Consider the following 13,775-nt stretch of genomic DNA (forward strand, 5'->3'; position numbering starts at 1 on the left):
CTCAGTCACCACCATTCCATATTGTTCCTCTGACAATGAGGCCCAATGTCAGTTCCCATTATCATCATACTTTGGCTGTTGTTTTTCTTGCAGTAAAAACTATTTTTTGTATTTATGTTTCTATCAAAAGTGGAAAGATATACTAAGAGGGTATCAAGTATCTTATATTATCTGTGCCTGCTTCAATCATGTACATTCACTGACTAGTCCACATATCATTTGAATTTGCAACCTATGTCCTATATAAACTCTGTACGTAAGTTAAGAGGTGTGGGCCAGCAGTAAACCAGAGTTCATAGAGCCTCTTTCAGGTAATAAGAGTAATCAAGAAGATGGCACTCCACATGGGGAGAATGAAAAGGGATTCAGGGTCGATAAACATTTTCTGAAAAATCAAGACCCTCCAGAACACACCCTGTATTTAGTTTCCTAGGTTTGGCATAATGAAATGCCACAGGCGAGGTGGCTTAAATAACAGAACTTTCTTTCCTCACAGTTATGGAAGCTAGAAGTCCAAAATTAAGGTGCCAGCAGGGTTGGTTTCTCCTGAGGCCTCTCTCTTTAGCTTGTAGATGACCACCCTCTTGCTGCCTCTTCACATGGTTGTCCTTCTGTGCATGCATGCATCCGTGTCTCTCTTTGTATGTCCTAATCTCCTCTTCTTATTAGGACCAGACAGATTGGATTAAGGCCTATTGCAATAGCTTCATTTTACATTAATAACCTCTTTAAGGTTCTGCTCCAAATACAGTCACATTCTGAGGTATGAGGGGTTAGGGCTCAAATATATAAATACAGGGAAGATACAATCTAGTCCATAACACTCCCTAAGACTGTCTTTAAAGGTAGCATGGTTACCTCTTAAATATTTCTCTTCCTCTTCATTCTCCTTCTCTCTCTCTCTCCTCCCTTTTTCTCTCTCCTCTCTCTCTCTCTCTCTCTCTCTCTCTCTCTCTCTCTCTCTCTCTCTCTCGCTTTCTGTCTCTCCCTCTCCCCCCACCAAAATTCAATTTAAATTATACAAATGTTAGAATGTTTGATATAGTCCCAGAATTCTTGGATAATCTATCCTTTTTTTGTTTTATTTTCACTTTTTCTCATTCTTTTTCAATATGGGTAATTTCTCTAGACCTAGCTTTAAGTTCACTAATTCATTCCTCAGCTATGTCAAATCTACTGATGAGCCTGACAAATGCATTCATCATCTCTGTTATTGTGTTTTACATTTCTAGTATTTCCTTTTATTTTTTTATAGTTTCCATTTCCCTACTGAAATTATCCATCTGACCTTGTACACTGACTGTCTTTTCTATTAGAAACTTCAAAATATTATTTATACTTATTTTAAATCCCTGTCAAGTGATTCCAACATCTGTGTCACATTTGAGTCTGGATCTGATGACTGCTTTATCTCTTGGAGGTGTCCTGTTTTTTCTAACCATTTTATATACTACCAGAGGCCCAGTGCACGAAATTCGTGCACTGGAGGGGGGGTCCCCTCAGCCCAGCCTGAACCCTCTCACAGTCCAGGACCCCTTAGGGGATGTCCGCCTGCCGGCTTAGACCGGACCTAAGCCGTCAGGCAGACATTTCTCTCACAGAGAAACTGGACTGTCTGGCAGTGGGCGAAACTTGAGGGCGGCTTTCTCTCAGAGGTGCTTGCAGCGATTACCGAGGGTCACTGAGACCCAGGGGCCTCATAGGCAGGGCTGACGGGAAGCCAAGACTATCTGCTCAGCCCTGAGACTCCGCCCCATCCAAGCTGAGCACAGAGGTTTTTGCAATTTTGCAAGTTTTGTCTCATAAGGCTGTCTCTAGCACAGAAGTTCTCCAGCACAGAAAATGAAATTTTTAAAATACTATTACAAAATATATGGATTATCTAGGAATGAATTTACAAAAAAATAGAAGATCTCCATGGAAAAAGATAATAAATTGATTCTAAAGATATTTTTAATGTAAATGAATAGAAAGATAAGCATATTTAAAGATTGGAAGATTCAGTGTTAGAGAGATACCCATTCTTCCCAAATAGATCTATAGATTCAACAAAATAAATCCCAAGCTGTTTATTCCATTGAATAAGTAGTGGATCACAATCCCAATAGTTTGGGGTAGGGGAAAGAAAGGAAAGGAGGAATAGATACAGGGTGGGTTCAGGGGGAGAGAGAGAATGTGTGTGTGTGGGTGTGTTTTGAAACTTGAAAACTGATTCTAATATTCATATGGAAGTATTAGGTATTAGCTGTTTTTGACCAGACACACAAAAGAAGAAGAAAACAGGGGACCTTTTCCTACTAATTATTAAATTAGAACTTATCTTAAAGCTACAATGATTAAAAAACAATTGTCTAAGTTCAGATATGAAAATAAAATAGACTGACCAAACAAAACAGAGAACCCAGAAATGGAACAATCTCCATCTGAACAACTGACGTATGGTTGAGTTGGGAGCATTGAAGATCAATGGTAAAAGAATGAAATTGTAACGAAATGGGGGAGCGGGGGAGGATGCACTGGAACAATGATAGGGTATGTATTTATTTGAAAAATAAAATCAATTTTATCTTTAATTATATAAAAAATCAATAAATCAATTCTGATTGTTTAACCTGAAACACCTACATATGAAAGCAAAGAAATAAGATTTTAGAAGTTAATATTTTCTTGGTGCACAGAGGATTTTTAAACAAGACACAAAAAGCAAATGCCATAATAAAAAAGATGGATACATTTAACTATAATAAAATTAACAACGTCTGTCCATCAAGACACCATAATGATAGCAAAAAGATAAGCCCCAACTAGGAGAAAACATTTATACTTCATATAACTAAATGAGGACTGCAGTCAACTACGGAGTACTGCAAATTGTGAAAGAAAGAATCTAGCTACCCACATTTTCTGACATCCCTCCTCCCAGTTTCTTTGCTCCAGAAGTCCCTGATGCTTCCATTCCCAAGGTTGACTCTGCTCCTCCAGCATCATACATCCCAGGCCTCTCACTGCCTTGTAAGGTTCAGGGCCTGCCACGTATTATAGTCTCAGCTTCTCCTCTGATGCTGGGAGAAAGATGAAGGGAGCGCAGGGGTCAGGACAGTTGGTCCATCACTCTGGCCCAGCTTGAACTTGATTTCCTTTGTTCTTCTCAAGTATCTAAAACAATTTCAGATGCATCTTCCACTTGCTTGGGGAACCAATCTCCTGCCAATACTTGCTCATTAGGTCTGGACAAGACATTCATGCCAAGCCCCCTGCTTGGCTAATATCTGACATAGTTTTACTTTATAATCCTAAGATAGCATTTACCCCTTTTCAAGCTCAAGTTTCATTAGGAAACCCTCTCTTTAACTTGACATTGCAACAAGCCCAGTTATCCTCTCCCAAGTTCTGGGGTCCCCTGTCTAAGCAAAGGGGTGGGGAAAAGAAAATTCTGCCATACACCTAATACTTAATACTATGGCTTTTGGTTTATTTTAATGTCATTCCCACAAGGCATCTTGAGGGCAAGCACCTTCTTCACTGCTATACTCACAGTGCCCAGAACAGCATTCACCACATAGTAGATGCTGAATAAATGAAAAAACGAATACCTCATAGTGTCCTTGAATTATAAGGATAATACAAGATTACGATTTACTCCATGCACAGGTCTTTAAGCAAGTTTATGGAAAGGTGGCTGTAGAGAGGTTTGGGGTATTCACCATTCCATTCCCTTTGAATATTACTTGAGATAACAAATAATATTAACGCAATGCTGAATCCATATTGAAGGCAAGGGCCTTTATTTTTATGGTAGGAGTTAATTTGTGAACTTGGCTGTCAAAAAGAGGAAGGTAAATGGGGCAGGAATGAGAAATATTAGTTTAAAAAATGCTGGAATAGAAAGTAGATGGTAGAGAACCACAGGGTTGAGAAAGAGCTGATAAGCTCCACTCTGCAAGCCAACCTCCCTCTGGACTTTGAAATCACTTAAGAGTCAGTGGTTCCCACCCTTTCTGAGCTCACAGGCTCAGTCTCCTTGAGAGCCTCTTTCCAAGTGCTTCTTGTCCGCTGGCAGACATACCAACAAAGTTCTACTGTGCTTGTTTCTGCACTGAATACCCTCCAGCCTTCATCCACAACATATGAGTTAAAAGCACATCAGTGAGGAAATTACTGGAAGGAATACAATTTCATGGCCATTCCACAACCTTGCAGTTGAGTGGTGCCAGCAGGCATTCATTCACCAAGGGCTTCCACAAGCCACCAGCCATCACCCACAGGGACCCTCACAGCAATGGCCTTTGTAAATGGCCACCGCAGCCAAAAAGTAGGGAACCCAAGTCACAGGAATGCCTTCCCTCTCCTCTCAAAATCTCCAGCTATCAGTGCAATCTCATCCCACAGATCTTCGCTCGGGGAAGATGAGAGAAAGGCACACACCCCCGCCCTACCCCTGCCCCATCTTCGTTTTTTAAATGACTCCAGGAGTGCCAGATGGACAGACTTTCCCTGAAGAGTGTAGGAGAAGAGGGTGGCGCATTGAGAGCACCAAGGCTCCCTGATTATGCGAGGAGCATAAGAGCCCTTCTCTGTTTATCACCTCGAGGTAGACTATTAAATCTCTGGAAGCCTTCCACACAGTTTAGTAACAGAGATCCGTTATGCCCTCCCTCAGGTTCCACTGACTACCAGCAAACAAACATATGGTGCGTCTGTTCTAATGGAATTCCACACCACACGCAGGCTCGGTGCGGAGCTCTGTGCCGGAGGGAAGCTGGCCCCTAGCAGCCTTTGATGGCAGCTTCTCCGAGAGGTTTCCTCTCGACAGGCGATTCCTGATTTCCCCCTGTAGGCATGGGAGGTGCAGGGAATGTGTTCTGTTTTCCAGTAAAGCATTTGGAGAGGAGTAGAGACCCCTTCCTCTGTCCCCATCTCTTAGAGGGGCTTATTAGCGGACCTTGGGCAGGCAAGTCACCTGGATCCCCCAAACTTGAGTCTTCTTCTGCTTAAAATAGCCACAGACAATACCAATTCTCTTTCACAGGTGTTGCAATAATGAAACATCTCCACGGACATAATCATGTTTTGGAAAGCATTTCAGATTTGTATCATTATCATCACAATCCTCCTTCTGGATTTCCTGCCTCCAGCCCATGTCTGTAAACTTCCCTTGGTCCAGGAGCCAACCACGTTCTCTTAAGGAAGGTTAAAAAATAAACAGTGATAATCTGTAATACTATCGACAAGGAAAACATATATTTAAATAAATAAGTAATAAAACAACAAAACGAGAGTATTTCTGATATTGATACCAAGAAAAAAAAAAGATTCTCTACAACTACCCACAGATGAACTCTATAGTCTCTGCCTTTGCAGAAGGTATACCTTGAAAAATAAAAACCTATCTTCTCCCTTTGTCCTCCCTCTCCCCACTACCAAAAAAAAAAAAAAGTGATTATGGAGTGAGAGCCATACTGATGATTTTGACTGATCAACTGGAGAAATTTAGATAAATTTGGCTTTTCATTAACTGCAGCTGTTGTTTCTTTCAGTGCCTTAATGCAATTTATCATTTGAACGTGCTGGCTGAGGAGCGTTGCTGGAGTTTTCCTTTTCCTTCAATCGTTAATCTTAACAGTATGAATCCAATTTCTATAGTTAGCCTGGAAAAAAGTCCATTTCCTCTCCTTTTAGAGTTGTTCTTATTGAAAAGTTATGCTTTCAGATCAGCTTGCTCTCTCTCTTTCTTGTTCTCTCTTCTCTCTCTCTCTCTCTCTCTCTCTCTCTCTCTCTCTCTCTCTCACACACACACACACACACACACACACACGGGTGCACACCACTATCAACTGACTATTATGCAAATCCAAGTCCAGCTCCTATGTCCTAAAATGACAAGTGCAAAAGCCCAAAGCTTCTCGAGGCAGCACTCAGATTCCCCATCTCACCCCCAGCCCGTCACTGACCCCCCCCCCACCCCCTTATTCAGAACAATGTTGAATTTGGTCTCCAAATACGCAGACGTGAGGCCTCCAAACCCAATGAGATTTCCAGCTCCAGTGCACAACAAGAAAGTTTTGTAGTTCCACATGACTCGTCTGTGAATGAGAGCCATGAGGTGACAAATGACCTCCAAACAATATTGGCTGATTTAAATTAAACTATTATTCATTTATACAGGATGGTGACTCGTGATTACCTGGGTAGAAAAAAAATGAAGTAGGGGTAGATACCCTCAGACTTGTTTCCTGCTAATGTTCTAAGGGAAATATGATGCTAGTCTTTATGTGGTTTTTTCATTATTCTTAGAACTTTAGTCACCATCTTAATGATTACATTGTTTCTTTGGAAGAAGAGGAGGAAAAGACAAATTGTATGTTCTCTTTTTATATCATGATAGATTAAATGTCAAGAATAATTAAATGCCACGGGGTGGTAGCCACCAATTGAGGCTGACATCTTTTAAGACAACCCACCCAGGAAAGAAGAAAATAGAAGCATCTTAGCATCTCTGTGTCTTTCCTGGCTTCATTTATGTAGGCAGGGAACCCAACATCTGAAACTAAAATAGGGGGAAAAAAGAGCAGAACCTCTGCAAGCTAGTAATTATTCTGTACTTGGAATGGGGGCGTTCACTCCTGTGCATTCTGGCAAGTGGAAGCAACAAGGAATGTGAGTCATTCCAAGAATTTAGAAACAAGATGGGGCCATTTTCAAAAGATCCCCGTTCTGATTTTTCAAGGGAGTAAAGATGGGCAGGGAAGCCAGGGAGATGTTTACCGGCTAATTTATCAATAATTGATTAAAAGGTTTTGCTTCTAGTTCTACTTAAGAACGAACCACAAACAAAATCACTAGCATATGGCTGAGCAAGAAATATCTGAGGTAGCTGGAACTGAGCGAGCAATGTTCACTGAAACACTAAAATCTTATATGATAGTCAGGAAGAGTGCACTAGTTAGTACTTTCTCAGTTACAAGTGACAGATCCCCACTTGAAGTAGCTTAAACCACAAATAGTAATTCATTGAAAGGATGTTGGAATATTTCAGGGAATACAAGAATCAAGGCAACTCAGTCTCAGAAACCATTTAGAACAAAAGCTAGGATCATGTAGGGAAACCGTTTTCTTTCTCTCTGTGCATTTTTTTTTTCAGTGTATCTGCTTACATTTTCCTTTGTCATGTTACAGAACCATTCTTCCTTTTTGCCAAAACATGTAGCAGAAAATGTCTGTCAATAGCTCCTGAGTTTTACATAGTACAGACTCTGGTACCAGAAGAGTCTAAATTGACTCTCATGCCAAATTCCAATTTGGAATTGGTCAGGTTTGGGTTGGCTGTCCACTGCTGGACCAATCAACTGTGGCAAGGGGCTGGAGTCATATGGTATGAATATAAGTGCTCTCTAAGCAACCATGAGGATGGAGGGAAAGGAAAACATTCTAGGAAATGATAGGTGAGCAGAAAAATCCAAGTCCCTACAAACAGTTTAACAATACGGACAAAATTTGTGAGCAGCCTTGGACAAACTGTGAGATCTGATTCTTTTTTTATCCTCTATAATCTCAGTACCTCCTTCCTCCCACCCCCTCACCATACTTCTGTCTTCAAGTGTCCAAAGCAATACAAACAGCAATTCATGGTGCTCACTGTAAGACCCTACAAAGGTGTACATCTTACTCAACTCCAGATATTTCTCTTCAACCTGGAATCTTCAGGATTCAATAGGAATCTCTGGTACTTGTTACCCCAGGAACCTTGAAAAAATTCTCAGCCGCCAGGCCTGGTGGGATGAATAAAAAGTAGAGTCCAGCATTCATGGAAGAAACAGGAACCAGAGAGTCTCTCCGCTCTCAAAATGCAGACTGACAGCTCATATTCATAGAAGAACATCTTCATAGAGTCCTCTCATATTCTGCCATTAAAATGAGTCAGGCCCTCTTTATGCATCTCTGGGTTTCTTTAGATTTTTCTATTTCTACTCTTGAAGCCACTGCCCACCTCTTATTTAATTTCCTGATTGGCTCTTCATCCCTTTTTGATCAGAGGTCATCTTATAGATTGGCTGACATGGAGCCAGGTGCCCAATCCCTGAAGTCTACACAGCTGTGTTTGGGAGATGGGATCATGTGATATACACTTGCTACTCTAGATGTGTTCTGCAGAGCAGCAGCAGCAGCATCACCCGGGAACTTATTAGAAATGCAGATTGTCAGGTCTCTCGCAGACTTACCAAATCAGAACCTACATTTTACAAGATCTTCCCCATGATTCACTGGCTCACTGAAGTTTGAGAACTGGTATAGAAGACAGCTCTTCAAGTTGGAAAATGCCCTGAGCTGCATCACAAGCATGCAGCTGTGGACAGTGGTAATAGCTTGTCAAGCCACTAATCCCATAACAGCATTATTTATTTCTTTTTTTTTCTTATCTTAGGAACATTTACATTTTTTTTATAATAGGCTCTAGAAAATCACAATATGTGCAAAAAAAAAAAAAGAAGAAACTATTGGGTAGTATAATGGTTACTAGATGAGGAAAAAGTGTTTGCTCATTGTGAGAGAAACTTTTATTGTGGGGGTGTTTTATTTTCCTTGGTTTTGTAACAGGGTCCTTCATCATCTATTAAATCTTGCCTCATAAGAGGCTACTTATTCTGTCTACTAGTTGTCTCCATGTAAAGACAGCCCCGCCAAAGCAAGTGTCTCTACCTTCTGCTGTAATCGAGTCCTTATCTAGAAACATCATGGCTAAATCTCTACAGAAGGAGCCTTCTAAGGTCTTCTGTCCAACCTCCTGACTTTACCGATGTGGAAGCTCAAAGCCAACAGGGAGAGAGCGTTGAGAGAAGGTCACAGAGTTGAATCAAGCTTCAGCTGGTCCCAAAACCCTGCCTGGTGCCTGGCTTCTCTATGAGAGTTGTATTCACTAAGCAGAGCTGCCGCAGGGTGACTGCTCATGCGTGGGGGCTTCTGGGGTGGGCGGTGGAAGGCACAGTGAGGTACTTCTGAGAGAACATGCTGCTGGTGAGAAGTGGAGACGAACATTTGCCAAATTTTGGATGAGGGCCTAGAACCTAAGGGTCTGCCTCAAACTCAGTCCCTGACAATATGGTGAGAAGTGGAGACGAACATTTGCCAAATTTTGGATGAGGGCCTAGAACCTAAGGGTTTGCCTCAAACTCGGTCCCTGAGAATATGGATGCCAGAGGACCTTCCAGAACCCTCAGAAACAGCTCTGAAGAAGCTAGTGAGTACAAACATGGAAACAACTGCCCCCAGCTGCTCCTGGGGTCACTGTATTCTGACTGCAGCTGTGGAGAATTGTTGTTGAATTCCATTCCCCATGTTTCTCTAAAAGCATTTCAAAGAGGTTCAGAGAAAGCCGGGTGCACTTTGGTAAATTGAAAACTATTTGTGACTAACCATCCATCACCATCTCTCAACATTCACCATCAGAAAAAGGTGGGGGCCATGGGGCCAGAAGGCCAGACCCACGTCAGGGGGGGCTGCTCCTATTCCCAGTTGCCCCTGTCTTTCTGGGCAACCCTGGAATAATATATGTCCCTTTGTGTCCTCACCGAGGAGATTTTAGAAGAAGAAAAAAAGATGAAGAAGAAGCAGAGACTTCTGTTCATCATATACCTGCTTCTGAAGAATTGTGAGCATCTGTGAAGTTCAAATAGTAAGTCCTTCCCATGAAGATTCTTTTACAAATACTAATTATGGTGACGCTGCATTTGCTTTAACACCCATCCACTGTAATTGCCTCCAAGCTGGAGACATTTGTTAAGAATCATTGTTATTCAACTCCTTTTTCTGATTATTCGGTCCTATAATGTAGAAATTTTACTGCAATCCTTCCTAAGATTTACAAAATGTATTTCTTGGGAGAGGGGGGTTGAGAGGAAGAAAGGAAGATTATAACATTTAGCAAAAGAATTCAAATTTCATTTTTCCATTAATATAGAGTTCAAAACCAGGCAAGACTAAACTGTAGTGTTTAGGGATGCCTGCTACGGTGAAAAGCCAGGAAGTGACTACCATAGAGCTGAGGATAGTGGGTCATCATCTGGTTGCAGTGACAGGTAGAAGCATGGGCAGGGCCAGGGGACTTGCAAGTATAGGTCATGTTCTATCTCTTCACCTGGGTGGTGGCCACATGCGTGCTCACTTTGTGATCAGTGTTTGAACAATGCAATTTTGTTTTCTGCACTTTTTCATGTGTGTGTGTTTATTTCACAATTTAAAAAAAGGGGGGGTGGGGAATGGCCACACTGAAGGGATGTGTCTCAGCCACTAGGCCTTTCACTTGTATGAAACGCTATTTGATTGTTTTCCCCCTTGAGTTCCCTTAGTGACAGGAACAGACAACTCCAAAAAGGGCACACTCTGGGCAAGCCTTCCCTGACTTTTCCTGACCTGTAGGTTACCAGAGAATAACCGATTGGACTCTTTCTGATGTTCATTTGCACAAGTTAGTCTCATAAAATGCTCCCCAAATATATTTTTTAAGACCCTTCAAAGGAATACTTCGAAGGATGCAGCACTGTATAAAACACATTCTTGGCATGACTGGAGTATAACTGAATTGCAGGCCTGGGGCCACCCATCCTAGTTCCTCCTTGGGCTCCACAGTGGCCCCAAAGGCACTTTTGTGGGACCCCTGGGGCTCTTTAGAACACAGTTTGAAAACCCAGATCTAATAAATAGCTGTATGTTAGCTACACATAACCTAGAGGCCAGGAAAGTGGTCAGAGGAACTGGGACATGGGACAGATGAGTCTTAATGTGAGAATTAAGGTTAAGTGTCAGCTGGTAAGGGCCTCCTCAAGGGACTCAGGGCCACTGGAGACACTGGGTGCTGGCCACCACTGGGTGCTGGGCGGCAGGCTGAACAGGACCAGATCCTGGGACTAAGTTGTGCAAATGAGTGTGAGAACATGTCCAGTCAGTTCAAATGAACACAGCTCTCAAAGGTCTCCGAGGACTCTTGCTAATGGTGGGAGTGGCGGGACTACAGGAGGCCTGGAAGGGAAAGGACTTTGGGTCATGCAGTGCTTTTTGTAGCTTTCAGATAACAAGTAAGGAGTGACTGTCCCACGTTCCAAGGAATTTGAAGAAATAAAATAGCTGTGATTTTTTTCAGTAGGACACGTCACACGAAGATGACCTGTGGCTACCAGACAAGGCTCCCCCTCCTCCCCCTCCCTCTTATTGAAATGAAACTGAGAGAAACAGGGAAAATTTACTGGGTGGTCCTCTATTTTTCTCCAAGTAGAAGAAAAACAGGAATGTTTCACACTGTCCTTCAAGCTACAAGGCTTTTCAAACCGGAGAGCCTCATGCTGCAAATCCTTGCTTCAGGCTAGGCTCAGCTTTGCTTTCTAGTTCTCACGAGGTGTATAGGCCCCAGGAACCCCTCACAGCCACACAAAACTCTACTACACTCCAAGGGCCACCACTACAAAAACTAACCCCAGATTATACCTTGTTATTAAAAAGATTTTCAATGCTGAAAAATAAATAAACTTTTAAAAATAAATGTTAAGTAGTAGTTAGCCATAGAACTGCAGAACTGCCCAGTCTGCCCCTATTAACACTGAGCATGTGGGTAGGAATTGTTGAGGTCCCCACAAAACATAGAATTGAGACCAGAGGATTTACTTAGTCTGTGACTAAATCACTTGGCATTTGAGGATCCATAAGGCATCACAGCTGGTAAGGACTATGGTGGCCTGTGTTTGAAGACAAGCCAATTGAAAACCAAAGCTCCCCCACTGAAGACAGGAAGTCCAGGGTTGCTCTCAGAATCACCGCCAGCACCATGATCCAAAGTCACCTGCCAACCACCTGACTATGTGTAGCACCCAATGGGCATCCCAAGGGAACAAACTCAGTAAAATAAGCACCAAATGCGTCAAGTCCTACGTGCCCCCACAACCAACCAGCTGAGAAGTAGGTATCTGGAAAAAATTCTTTAACTTCTCTTGAAGCCCATTTCTTACTCCTGACAACTTAGTTGAGATTCATTTTCAGAGCCCAGTCGCCCCCTTTGAAATGGTGCTCACTTTCCCTCCACTGACACATTCAGGGATGGTGTTGACACCCTTCCCCCACCTTCTCCCACCACCAACCAACTGTGCCTGTGTGGACAGTGATGATGGGGTGCTTCAAAGGTTCCCTTAGTCCCAGGACCCTTTTAAACTCTTTAAAAACACTGATGTCCCCAACTAACTTTTATTTATATGGGTTATATCTATTACTTTACCATATTAGAAATTTAAAGTAAGAAATATTTTAAGTTCTTATTAGCTTGTTTAAAATAACAATAAATTCATTATATTTACGTACAAACAGCATTTTATAAAAATAACTGTATTTACCAAAATGAAATAAACTAGTGAAAACTGTGGTGCTGTTTTAGATTTCAAAAAATCTTTTTGTCTAGCTTAAAGGAAGACAGCTGGATCCCTTATCTGCTTCTGCATTCATTCTATTGAGATCTGCTGTTTTGTGTGAAATATATGGAAAAAAAAATCTAGCCTCACAAAGAAATGTGTGAGGAGAGAGAAATTGGTATTTTAATATTCTTCCCTGATATTACATCAAAACTCAACAGTACTGATTTAATATTACACTAAAATTCAACAAGTGCTGCTAAGGAATCTGAACCCATATCAATAACTTTTCAGATCCTGTCACACTAAAATCCATTAGTGTATCTTGTACTTTGAAGGGAACATTTACCTATGCATCGTTTTATAACATCATGCATTGGTCCTTTGGACAATGTTGGTTTATTGAGCAAATCTTCCAAATGTGCAATAGATAACTCCACTATACATTCATGAGAAACTAAGAGTGGAAGGGGGAGATAACTTAGTATTATTATAAAAGTTTTGACTTTGAAGACCCCCAAGTGTACCCTGGATCACACTCAGAGAATTGCTGGGTTAGCCCCGCACATAAAGTAATATCTGTGAATGTGTAATTTAGACAATTGTCTCCTCTCCCAGGTGAATGACTTAACCTATTTAGGTATTCATTCCTACCCCTATCAACATCTTGGAAATTTTTCAATATAAGCAATGGTATACTAGTGAATGTTTAACAACCAGCTTTCCAGGGGGGGGAAATCCTGGTTTTTAGCATTTGCCAATTCCTGTGGAGTCAAAACTTTCACTCTGGCTGATTTCAAGCTACCAATAGGACATCACTGAACAAGATGCTTGGACAAGATGTGCACAGTTGGTTCTCACAAGCTGATGCGAGCCAGCTCCAGCACACCGCTAAGAAGGAGACACAGACTCACCTCCCATTGGGAGCAGTATCAAATAATTTGCAGTCATTTTGTTTTGGCTTCCACATTCTACTCTCTGGCCATAAATTATTTACACTCCTACAACACACAAGAGCCAATGTCATCCCATTACAGTATTAGGCCTAGGTTCAAGGTCTGGTATCTAGTCACCTACACCAGACCCAGGTTTTAATGAAGCTCCTTAAGTGTCATTGTCAGGTAAGTTCCTATTGCTTTTAAAGATCTGTGAGCTAATTATCACAAATTATTACAAATTATTTGCCTCTAACATACCCAACATACTACATACCCTACCTGCAATGGTGAAACACAGCCGGAATCACCAAACAGTCACTCCTGTTCAAAAAGTATGGGAATGCAAGGCAAACAGCAATCACTGCTCCACAGCAGTTCTGAAATCCAGCCTGGTACAAGTCGCCAGCGTCTTAATTAGGGCCCTAGACTATTCCTGGCTTCACTCCTTGGG

The sequence above is a fragment of the Cnephaeus nilssonii genome, assembly GCF_951640355.1.
Source record: "Cnephaeus nilssonii genome assembly, chromosome: 15".
In the NCBI taxonomy this organism is placed as follows: Eukaryota; Metazoa; Chordata; class Mammalia; order Chiroptera; family Vespertilionidae; genus Cnephaeus; species Cnephaeus nilssonii.